This window comes from Gekko japonicus, unplaced genomic scaffold (genome assembly GCF_001447785.1).
Source record: "Gekko japonicus isolate JY-2015 unplaced genomic scaffold, Gekko_japonicus_V1.1 scaffold16, whole genome shotgun sequence".
Classification (NCBI taxonomy): domain Eukaryota; kingdom Metazoa; phylum Chordata; class Lepidosauria; order Squamata; family Gekkonidae; genus Gekko; species Gekko japonicus.
The window spans coordinates 944,501-956,475 of NW_015169777.1; the positions used below are offsets into that span (position 1 = coordinate 944,501).

Genomic DNA, 11,975 nt, shown 5'->3' on the forward strand with positions numbered 1-11,975 from the left:
GCAATGGGCAGAGAACAACCTACAATCAATTCGGGCAGAGCACATCAAGGGCTCTAGCAACACTCAGGCAGATTGGCTGAGTCACCAGTCACTGCAGGAGGGCAAGTGGTCGCTACACAGAGACCCCTTCCAGATGATCCAGTCCAGGTTCGGGATTCCCCGAGTAGACCTGTTTGCGTCCCCAAGCAACAACCAATTGGACAGGTTCTATATCAGGTTCTATCCTTCGGCAGAACAGACGGACACTGATCTGTCTCCCTGGCCTACGGGACTACCATACGCATTTCCCCTTCTACCAGTGCTCCCCAGGCTTCTTCGCAGAATACAAGCCCAAGGGGCGGAGATCATCATGGTGGCACCGTATTGGTCTTGACGGCCGTGGTTCATCTTCCTCCAGAAGATGGCTGTAGCTCCTCCATTCCAGTTTCAGGAGACATGCTTCTACAGGGCCCGATCTGTCACCCCAATCCAGGATGGTTCTGCTTGACCTCATGGAAGGGTCAAGCTCCTGAAACTAGGCTACAATGAACTGGTCATGCAGATGATGATGGCTTCCAGAAAATCTTCTACGTCTCGGATTTACAATGTCACGTGGAAAGCCTTCGTCAGATGGTCCAGAAGGAAGAAAGTCGATCCTCTTCGTCACAAAGTGCGATCCATTTTAGACTTTCTTCAAGATGGGAGGTCCAGTGGTCTCAGAGCTTCCACTCTCCGGTGGCAGATAGCAGCTCTGGCCTCCGTCCTACCCAGGTATGGAGGCTTGCCTATCTCTCAATACCCTCACGTCCGACACTTTTTGAAGGGGGCATCATTTAAGGATCCCCCTCAAAAACATAGGTTTCCCACGTGGAGGCTCAACACGGTCCTTTCTGTGTTGACAAAGGAACCATTTGAACCTCTGAGGGACGTCTCTTTAAAGTTCCTGCGGCACTGTTCTTAGTGGCCATCACCTCGGCCAGGAGGGTTTCTGAACTAGGAGCTCTGTCAGTTCAGAAGGAACTCTGTGTCTTTCATAGAGATAAAGTTGTCTTGAGGACGGATCCTGCTTTCTGTCCCAAAGTGAACACAGAATTCCACAGATCTCAGGAAATCTGTCTGCCATCATTCTCTCTAAATCCCAAACATCCGAAGGAGTGTTTGTGGCACACCTTAGATGTATGGAGGGCGCTGAAGTGTTACATCTCTAGGACAGTGCCTCTTAGGCGTACAGACTCTATGTTCATTAATATTTCACCTCCATATACTGGAAAGAAGATGTCTACCTCATCTATCAGTTCCACTATCAGAGCATGCATTGTAGAGGCCTATAAAAGCCTGAACATCAAGGTTCCGGAGGGCATCACAGCCCACTCTCTACGTAGTGCTGCCACTTCGGCAGCCTTCGCCAATAGGGCTTCCGTGCAGGAGATGTGCAAGGCGGCAACGTGGTCTTCACTGTCCACCTTCATCAGGCACTACAGGATAAATCTGTATGATTCTGTGGATGCGGCTTTGGTCGTCGAGTGCTGCAGTCATTTCTGTCTGCGGATGACGACCTCCCACCCAGTTTTTAGGGGGGTCTGGGGGGTCCCACAAGATGACCTCCACTTCCATTGGATATTCACCATGAAGGGTCCTTCTCCTCTGAGGTCTGGAGGACATGTTGCCCCTCCCAGGTTGTCATTTTCTATGTGGACCACTGCCTGCACACAGACGACCACCAGAAGTAAGACAGAGACATAGAGCAACAGGGAGAGTGAGAGAGAGATGGAGACAAGAGAGGGAATACTGCAATCAGAGAGTTTTATGGAAATGGCATGTCAATGTACCCCACAGAAAGGGGATTCCTTGCCTTTCCTTTTTGTTTTTTTCTTCCTGTTCTTCCTGCTTTTATTAATGTTATACTGTTGATTGAGTCTTTTCTATAATGTAGTTGCCTTAATGCATTGCCTTTCGGAGCACCTGAACTGAGCCAAGGGTGACTCCCACCAAAAGAAACAGGAAGAAGTTGAACTTAGTCCTGCCTCCCTGATGATGGATGGGAATCACCCGCAAGATGTCCTCCAGACCTCAGAGGAGAAGGACCCTTCACAGTGAGTATCCAATGGTCATTTTGTCATAATTGATGAATAGGGAATTCTGGGTGCAATATGAGATGAAAGCTGATAAAAACGCATTAATCCCACTTTAGTAAGAGATAAAACAGCAGCAATACAGGAGAATAGGTACGGATTTCAAGTGTAATTTGTGGCCATGATGACCCTCAATTTTGCATAAATAGGGGGGAAGGCCAGAAAGAAACAAGTTGAACAGGGTGGGGGCCAAGACACAGCCTTGTTTTTACCCCCTTGGTGACAGGGATTTTTGGTGTCAAGATTATATTCACCCATCCTCTTTTGGGGGTTGCGGTGGAAATCTCTCTGCAGATTCTATGTGTGCTGTGCCTCATTGCCATACTGTAATCCAGCAAGACAAAAGAGGTTGTGGATGGCTGGCAGCAGTAGCAATGACTGGAGCAGATTTCCAGTAGTTTATCCAGAATGAATCTATGCTCTTTGTTACCTTTACCAAAGCATGCTGGAAGCTTACCTGTGCATATACATTTTGTGGTCTTCCTTTCTGCATAGTGCTTGCTTTCCCTGTGCCCTCTGTATGAAAGATGCTGCTGGTTATAACCAAAACACAGATAACACAAGTTGCATGGGATGGGGAAGGGAGAGATATTAGCAGCTGTCAAAGTTTGAGACAGCGTACCACAGAGTTTATTTTGCTGTCCAAAGCATCAGTTGCATTACTTATAATTCATATCAGACTGGTGACTACAGTTTCCCTTCCGCCTTGTGAGGAGACATAATTAAGAATTTTAGCTTTGGCTGTATAGGTTAAATCAAAACCAATCAGATTAGTAGTTCACTGCTCTTCTCTGGATTTTTTTCTCCTGTTATGTTTTCATATACATGTAGACTGAAAATAATATTGTGTAGTAGAGTTCAGAGTGGCTGACAAGAATAGCCTAGAAGTCAGGTGAAGATACAACACATATCCAAGAGAACTCAGTGAACTTTGGAGAAGGACCAGTTCAAAGTGACATCTAATACTGAACATGTGGTGTTCAACGTGTCGTTCCAGTTTAGCATAGCTCACCACATTGATAGTGGTATTCATAATGTCCCAGACTGTATTTGGGCACCTGGCAGATCTCTGAGAAATATGAAGTCCATGGCAGCTTCATCTTCATAGACTTGATTGGCTGATCAATCATCAGCTGAGGATAGTAGCATAATGTTGATGAATAATCCAGTCTGATGAAACAGCTTTCTCTGCAAAGGGGGCACAGTGTCCAGTACAGTGATACTATAATAACTTCTTGATGGGAGATCCTAACTCACAGGACATGACAGGCAAAAAAAATAAATCAATGGAAAACACCAGAGGGTAACTCCACAATCCTAGCATATTGCCTGTGCAAGACGAAATCTGATATTTCAGCCAAGTTGGCGTGCCTCTGTCTTGAATTAAGCCATGCTGATCTGGTTCCTCAGCTGCCTCTGCAGTGTAGTTACAATGGATGAAGTATTTATTCATTTGATACATAAGGAGATGTGCTCTGTGCTGAAGGGGTTTCATTAAAGAATATTCTAAGTGCCATGCCTCCCTAATGCTGGCAGTTTTAATTTTTTTCCCCGAGCAAATACTTCAGTTTTTATAATATTGTAGGCTAACGACACAAGCTTGAGACTGTTGGATTTTATAAAAATGTTAATATAACAGCTAGACACTGTACAGAATTTGGTTTTGACTGGTAGAAACAGGCTACAGAAAAGAAATTAGAAACATTCAGGAAATAGCCTGAAATGTACAGATGGACAGACTTGCTTTAAACGCTGGCTGCAGTTATGCTACATGAGCCACGTGTCTTTGACTCTGTACCTTCTGAGTCATATTTTGAACAAACAGTTACTTGGCAGGATGGGATGTAAGTCTCTTCTTTGGAAGAAGAGCAACAAAGATTTACAATACAGCGTCAGCTACTCCAGGGCAAGAAGGCATTGGGAAGGACTTGTCATTTGTATGATGGTATCTGCTTTTCAGATCTGCTATTTGCACAATAATGAGAACTAGAAGCACTAAATACTGTAATTATGTGTTACAATACTTTAAAAGTTCGCCTAGTATTTTATTTATCCAAAATAATTTCATAGGTGGCTTGCATAAAATAGTATAAAAACACCCAAAGCAGCTACCATAGTAATAAACCTCGTTAGTCAAATCTCCTTTGGAATGAATGGCGTTTGTACAACATCAGGAATACTGTGAGGGAAGAACAACCCCAGACCTTCTCAGGCACACCTTGGGTTGTTGCAGCAAGTGCCCTCTTCTTACTCTTAATATTAGCATAACAAAGGAGTGTGAAGTGTGGTCTTGTCCGTGGAGCACAGATCTCATCAGGGATCACATTCTAGAGGAGTAACTGTTAGTCTGTTAACGGTTCATATATAAAGGGGAGTGAAGTGGCAAAGATCTGACATGGAGGACTGAGGAAGATCACATTTTAGAATGTTCAGTTTTGTTAAATACTCTTTCCGAAACTTCTTGCAATTATAAAAACCAGCACAGCACGCAAAGGGGAACTATGCTAGTTTCATTTTGCATGCAGTTTTTAATTGAAAGGGCCATTCAAAGTTGTAATTCATTATCTGCTTTCTGAAGTGGTTAGAACGGACAAAAGGAAGTACTTCTTCACCCAAAGAGTGATTAACACATGGAATTCACTGCCACAGGAAGTGGTGGCGGCTACGAGCATGGACGGCTTCAAAAGGGAATTAGATAAGCATATGGAGCAGAGGTCCACCAGTGGCTATTAGCCACAAGGTATAGATAGGGGCTCTGGGGCAAGTGATGCTCTGTCTTCTTGGTGCTTGGGGGGGGTCAGCAGTGGGAGGGCTTCTAATGTCCTTGCCCCACTGGTGGACCTCATGATGGCACTGGTATTTCTGGCCACTGTGTGATACAGAGTGTTGAACTGGATGGGCCTTTGGCCTGATCCAACATTGGCGTCTCTTATGTTCTTATGTAGTCCATTCTTCCACCTCACTTCCACCTCAAATTTTCTTCCTTAGGTTTTTACAGCAAAAAAATTGTGTTATTACAAGATGAACAAATTTATTGTAGTAGAAGCTTTTACAAGCTGGAACCCTTTTCATGAACTGTCAGGAATCGTATCACTTAGAAGTCGCCCTGAGCCTTCGGGGTAGGGCGGGATATAAATCCAAAGATAAATAAAAATAAATAAATAAATTCCAGTAGCACCTTAGAGACTAACAAGAGTTTCAGGATATGAGCTTTTGAGAGTCAAAGCTTTCTTCGTACAACATGAATAGACATGGAAATCCCTGAGTCCTTTTATTCCAGTCAGAAGGTGGGAGAGATGCTTGTAAAGGATGCAAAGGTACAATCAGCTTGACTAGAGCAGAGGGGAAATGCTGGGAGCAGAAAATTAGCATCTGTAGTGAAATAAAAATCCTACATCCCTATATCAGACCAGGTTTCTTAGGAGAACTAGATCTTATATCAGCAAACAGATACTGCCAAATCTGTTTCTGCGGGTGAGGGATGGGGAGACTTGTGAGCTGTTGGTTTAAATATATGTATTGGGTTTAAGTTGAGGAGGAGCGTGCAAGGTAGATTTCTGGAAAGTGGAAATGTTTTCCTTTGTTCTGAAGCAAGGATTGCTGCAGTCTAGCTGAGCATGGAAGCAATGGGAAGGGGAACTCTAAGGAAGAAGGAGGGAGCTCTCCCTCCCCTCCTGCAAGGGCTTATAAAAGGGGCCCTGGATAACGTCATGTCTGCAGTTGGAGATGTGCCTGGGTTTGAATCTCTAAGTGACTGAAAGAGAGCAGGCAGTGGGGAACTGCTGAGGCTGACTGGGCATACAGGTGGAGAGATTGGATTTAGGATTTGCAAGAGCCAACAAAGTTATCAATCTAGGCGAATCTCTGGAGACTGGGTATCTAAAGGTATTAGAATTTAGATCTTTTAAATTTCTACCTTCTTGATACTGTCTTTCTGGAGTAGAATACAGTTTGTGTTGTTAAAGAGGGGATGCAGTGTGTGCCAGTAATGTGTCGTGGCCAGGCTACAAGTACTTCATCGAAATGGCCTGGAAAACATTCTGTCATGTGCCATAGTTTTCTTTGGTTGCTCTAAAATGATAATCCAATTATATTGTTCAGGAAACAGAAAATGCTACCCTGTTTAAACTGTTGTATATAAAAGCTTACTTGAATATACAAATTAGTCTCCCAGGCTGAACTGTGCCTGTGTCATTCATGCTGTTAAAAAGCGGGCTTCATTTCTGAAAGTTCTTTCTGAGCAGCCCCTGCTGAAAATATTTTGAGAAGTTAGTTCTTCCAGAGATGACTCATCAGCTGTCTGCTCAGATTTTGATATCTCATGACGCTGGGCAGAGCAGAGCTGGCAAGTGGTCTGGTGGAAGTGAGTGTGTTGCTATGGGGTTTCTGCCCCCTCCCTTGTTTTTCTTTCTCTTTCCTGTCTTGCCTCTTCCCCTTAAGGGAGCATTGTACTATCTGCTGTCTAGGTAAAGGCAAGCTCTTTATTACTTGAGGCTGGAACGTCCTTAAGAGTTATCATCCTGAAGTCGGCATAGCTGAAATCTGAGCTGGAAAGGGGCAGTTTTTGCTTTGTGACCGCTTTCTTAAAACAAAGTACTGACTGGAACTAGTGTGCTGAGGCTGTAATTCAGAAGGAGTAGGAGTGGTGATTGTGGTTCTTGGAATTGCCCTTCTGGATCTTACTTTGGCCGCTATCATCATCATCATCAGGTGAAATGCAGATAATTAGTAACGGGTTCAAGTTACTGTTATGGCACAGTAGTCTTCCTGTTGAGACTGATCAGTGTCTGTTTCAACTGTTACATACTTCTACACCATGTAACATGAGATTTGTCTTGTGGGTATTTTGAGAAGGAAAGAAGGGTTAACAATGCAGAAAATACGCTCAGTCTTTCTGTATTGAAAAGGGATTATAGAAATTTACTGTAATGATTTATATGTAACCTAGGAGGGCTGCAACAAATGGTATCTTTTAAAACAAAACTGCTTCAGTTTTGATTCTGTAATGCCACCTATGTAGGGGTTTGAATAGCTGTGAGTGTTGGTAGGTGATGTGTTGTTGAATGTGGCTTGTCATGGGCCCTAAGTTGCCCATCTGTAAGCAAAGATGGGAGTTGTGAGGAAATTCTTTCTGCTTGTTTTTAAAGAAACATTTAGTAGATTTAATTTAAAATGCTTTCTACTGTATTGAGCAGAGAAGTGTGTTTTGAGAATTCAGTATGTGCATTTTGCTGTTACACTAAATTGTGCACATAGCTGTTTAATGTTATTCTAGTAAAGCTGGGGTTTTTGTAATATGTGGGGTGCTAATGATTTCCCACTTATTCATATGGAAATAATTGTCTTCCGATTATTCTATCAGAAATAAAAAATAGCCAAAGAACCTGAAATGACATTGGCCTTTTACATAACTGTGACTCAGGTGATGGTATCAAAATATAATGTAGTGGTTGTATATGGTATTGAATGTTTAAAAGGAAAATATTTTTAAAAGATCTCCCTTGAGCTGTGTTCAGACATCACAAATTAAAGAAAAATGTGCACAACCCTGATATTTTTGGTCACACAATACTACCTGTTTGGTTGCCTTTGATGTACAGTTGTGAGAACTCAGATGAACTAAAATTGGTTTCCTCAGGCCTTACTAACCAGGATTCTAAACCTAGATTAAACTTCAGTTCAAAATCTTTGAAGGCGGGGCTAACTCAATATTTTTGTGTGTGTGTGTGGCTTCATTTATATGTCATGGGTAATAAGAGTTAATGTTTAACTACATTTTTCAGTGTGAGGAGGGAGACCATGTGCACAAACCCAGTAATAAACCAAGCTCATGCAGTTTTTTTCTCATCTGCAGTTACATGTGGTTTCTGAATACAGCCCTGGTAGTTTTCAAAGGTGTGGAAATAACTAAAGCTCCCCATGCCTAGTTTTGGAATCAAAATTTTAAAAAAAGTCTTGAGTTTTCTTTCAACCTGTTCTGAAGCGACTTACTGATGATTATTGGAAGTGATTTTGTAAGAATGTATGAGTGAAAAGTCAAACTGCTTATTTGTGGAAATATTTTGGAGATGATCTATAAACAGGATTCTGGATTCCTCTCAGCCCCCCCCCCTTTATATTAATCTTTTAAAATTGTGTAGGCTGTCAGGTTCAGTATATCTTTTCTGAGTGTGATTCATTCACAGGATCACTCATTTTTGCAGACTGATCGTTCAAAAGCTTCTGACAACTGTAAGTTGGTTGTTCTGCTGCATGAATAATGATGGGGTTGGTAGTATTTGAACTTTATTTCCCCTGGATGAAGATACCCAACTTATTTGTGAGATCTATCTACCTAGCATACTGTATACTAATCAGAATTTCCTTTTTCTGTTATGAGGTTTTAAAAGTACTGAGAAGCGTGGAGTGATTTCAGCAAAGTACTTTATTTGGATAGCACACGACAAAGTAAACCTGATCGCAGGCCGGTTTATATGCACAGAAACCCACCACCAAAACACGCCCACTACTATCCTATAGGCTATATACAGTGGCCGAGAGTTCCATAGGCTCTCGGCAGCGGACTTGGCCCTCTGATAGGTGCGGGCTAGGATCCGCTTGGCTATTGTTCTAGAGAGAGCGAAGCTCCGTGACTCTGCCCGACTGCATGGCCCAACGGTCGCGCACGTGGTCATGGCAGAGTACATTACACCGTTCTAACACAGTTTCCAGTAGATTTGTATGGCTGAAAGTGACCCTTAGAAACATAGGAAACAGCAAGCGTATGAAGTATCATGTCTGTTTACACAGCACTCTTTAATAAGGCAGATAAGATTATTTTCCCTGTCTTGTTTGGCTTTCTTTCTGTCTTTAAAGTATGGCCACATTTCTCCTTAAGCCAACAGATTTCTAATTTGAGGTAAAGGAAATTGTGGGAAGCCATCATTGTCAGGGGAAGACAGAGAGAAGATTGATTGTCTAAATGCATGGAGTGCAATTTTCTGCAAGAGCCAAATGGCTTTGGGTTGCATACTTGTCATAAGATATTTTCACAGCACTGTTTCGGAAAGCACGTGAGCCTCCAGCAATCTTTCAGCAAGTCTTAGGATGCTAAGGATTCCTAAAGAGCTGGTGAGAAAGATCTGTGAGGAAATCCAGAGGAGGAGCATGGCAACCATTTATTTATGTGCTTGTTTTTAGATTTCATTTCCTCCCCAAGGTCCTCAAGGTGGTACACAAGTTAAAACACAATTACACCATATTTAATAGACAAGTATGCCTCCCCAGCATATAAAATCTTCAAGGGGAACAGAAAATGCTAAGATGTACATTTCTGCAAACCCAGGGGAACACCCCATGTCTGCAGAAAAATATGAGAAGTGTTTTTTTCATAGTAAATCATTGGTGAGAGAACTTTAGCTGGTATTTTGGGTTACTGTGGCAACCCAAAATGATTCCCAACAAAGGAAATAACTGAGCTTTTGGGGAAAGGATGAGAGAAATATGAAGGGGAGAAAATGCAAGGGCTGTGGAGGGGAAGGAGAGTGACTGCAAATAGGAAAGACTGAGTGAGAGACTGGGCAATGGGATGGGGAGAAAGATTAGGAGGGTGAGTGATCAGGTGGGGGGAGAAAGTGGAGATAGTGCACAGGAATATAGGGAAAATGGAGCTGGGACAAGAGAATGGGAAGCAGGAACCACGAGGAAAGGAAATGGGATTCTCTCTCCTTTGCATGTCCTCCTCTTGTCAATATAGAGTAACAAAACTGTCTAAAAAGCCCAGGGGAATAAACTTTAGAAGGCACTACAGATATTTTCAGAGGAAAAAGAAAGCACCTTCAGTTAAATTAAATTAAATTAAATTAAATTAAATTAAATTAAATTAAATTGATGTTTATGGTCCAAGCATCTGATGAAATGGGTTCTGACTAATGAAAGCTTAGAATTGGGATTAATGCTCATGAACTCATTCTACAAAATAGCAGATAAAATAGTAAACCAGGTATTTGACTGTATCTTTGAGATGCAGATTGGGACTCTTACATAGTTCAGTGCTCCTTTATGAAAGAAATTACCCGCTTATACAAACCAGGTGTAAGGGAGAAGATGCCTAGCCTAACTTTGTCCTTGATGTGACAGTTCCTTGGAGAGTAAGGCTGTGGCAAATTTACCAAGCATACTCATATCTATATATCTAATTCTCAGGTCGCCCCCTGGTGTGCGGATGCTTAAATCCGCACATCGGGGGCACCTGGGGGGGAGGGAGAGGTTTGTGCGCATCGCGGGTCCACCCCTTGTCATGTCTAATAATTAATGCTTTGTTTCAGAGTACTGTAATCATAGTCCTATTACATTGCTTATCTGATGTCTCATTCTGTTGTTGCACTGACTTACACTGTGTAATCTGTCTTGAGTGAGAAAGACCCACTATAAATAAAGTAATAATAAAAGTAATATCTGCTTTTCACCTGTACACCTCCTTGGGAATGAGCATTGCAGGTCACAGAAACCATGACTTCTCCAGCACAGCCAACTAACTGTTCTATACTCAGGGATGACCCTTTCTTTGACAGTTCTAATACCTTTTGACGAGAGTGCTTCTGATGCTTCACTTTGTCTTTACAGTGGTCTGTGTCTACTGAGAGACGAAAGGAGCTAGACAATACAGAGATGAAGCCAATACTTGCGGCTTTGTTTTTGATTGGTGTCCTTATTCCTGTAAGGAACCGAAGAAAAGAAGAAACAACCACTCAGTCTAAAGAACTAGTGTCTTCTCAAGTAGCAAGTTAGTTCCTGGTTCTAAGTTTATCATCACTGCAATTCATTCATGTCAGTGCTATTATTGCCAGCTTCATCTGCTTGAACCCTCTCTCATCAGTTTCAAAGGCACAGTCTGAAGGGATGTGGATGCATACTATTAGGTCTTGATTCAACTCCTAACCATTCTCCTTTTGAGCAGAGCAAAAAGGAGGCAGATGCTGTCCCTAAGAGCATCAGGTGGTTTTAGTGGCCATGCTTGCTCAGTAAACTACTCTTGCCTTATGGCTGTGTATGGCTGCATCAGTACTGGGATCTCTAGAGGCAGGGCCAGTATCAGCGTACCCTGAGGGAGGCCTCACAGGCCTGGTTAGATCTCAATCCAGAATGAAACGGCAGTGCATTTGTTGACTGAGTAACTCAGGTCAGTCATACTGTAGCAATATTGGATCAACTACACTGGTTACTGGTTTGTTTCTGGGTTCAGGTTAGTGACCTTTTAAGGCCTGGGACCATTTACTTGAAAGATCACCACTTCCAATGTCAGCCTCTGCAGTCTTCTCACTGAGGCCTGCTTTCAGTTTCTGCTCTTTACAGAAGTGAAGATAGCTTCAGCCAGGGCAACAGTGTTTCCTGTAGTAGCTTCCTTTGGAATAGGCTATCAAATAATGTGTGGGCTGCTTCTTGCAGTTAAGGAAAAAATGCAGGGCAGAACTTTTTAGAAGAGCCTTTGGCTGGACATTGGCTTACTTGCTGTATATGGATTTTTTATGAATGGAAACTGCTTTGAGCTTTTGAGGAAAACTAGTATAGAACTATTTTAAATAAACTGTTGGTGATCCAATGCTGAAAGTGGGTTGGGGTGGGAGAACAGGCTGCTTACCAGAAACGGATGTTCTTTGAATGGCCATCTGTGCATCACACTTAATGGTTCTGCACTGCTGAAGAGTGACATTTGAACATTCTGCAACTCTTTCCTGGGTGCTGGCATTCATACCCTTATTTTCAAGGGGAGTTTTCCCCCCTGTTCCTTTGAGCATGCCTGAAAATGCAGGGCAAGCTCCTACCTGAAGTTTCTTTATAACCTCCATGGGAATCCCCCATATAAATTCTGAAGACAGCAGCAGC

The 11,975-nt window shown here is 42.6% G+C and overlaps 1 protein-coding gene across 3 annotated transcripts in view; it reads left to right on the plus strand.

Annotated features, from left to right (window-relative positions):
- Positions 1-11,975, plus strand: part of PISD (phosphatidylserine decarboxylase) — a 93,882-nt gene that overhangs the window by 28,954 nt on the left and 52,953 nt on the right. The window contains exon 1 of one of the 3 annotated variants that reach the window (XM_015416728.1): positions 5,942-5,996. The exons of 1 other annotated variant lie outside the window; for it this stretch is intronic. The gene's annotated coding sequence lies outside the window, so the exon portion shown is untranslated. Of the gene's footprint in view, positions 1-5,941; positions 5,997-6,731; positions 6,822-11,975 lie in introns of those variants that run through there. One more of the 3 variants, XM_015416727.1, reaches the window with a different exon arrangement.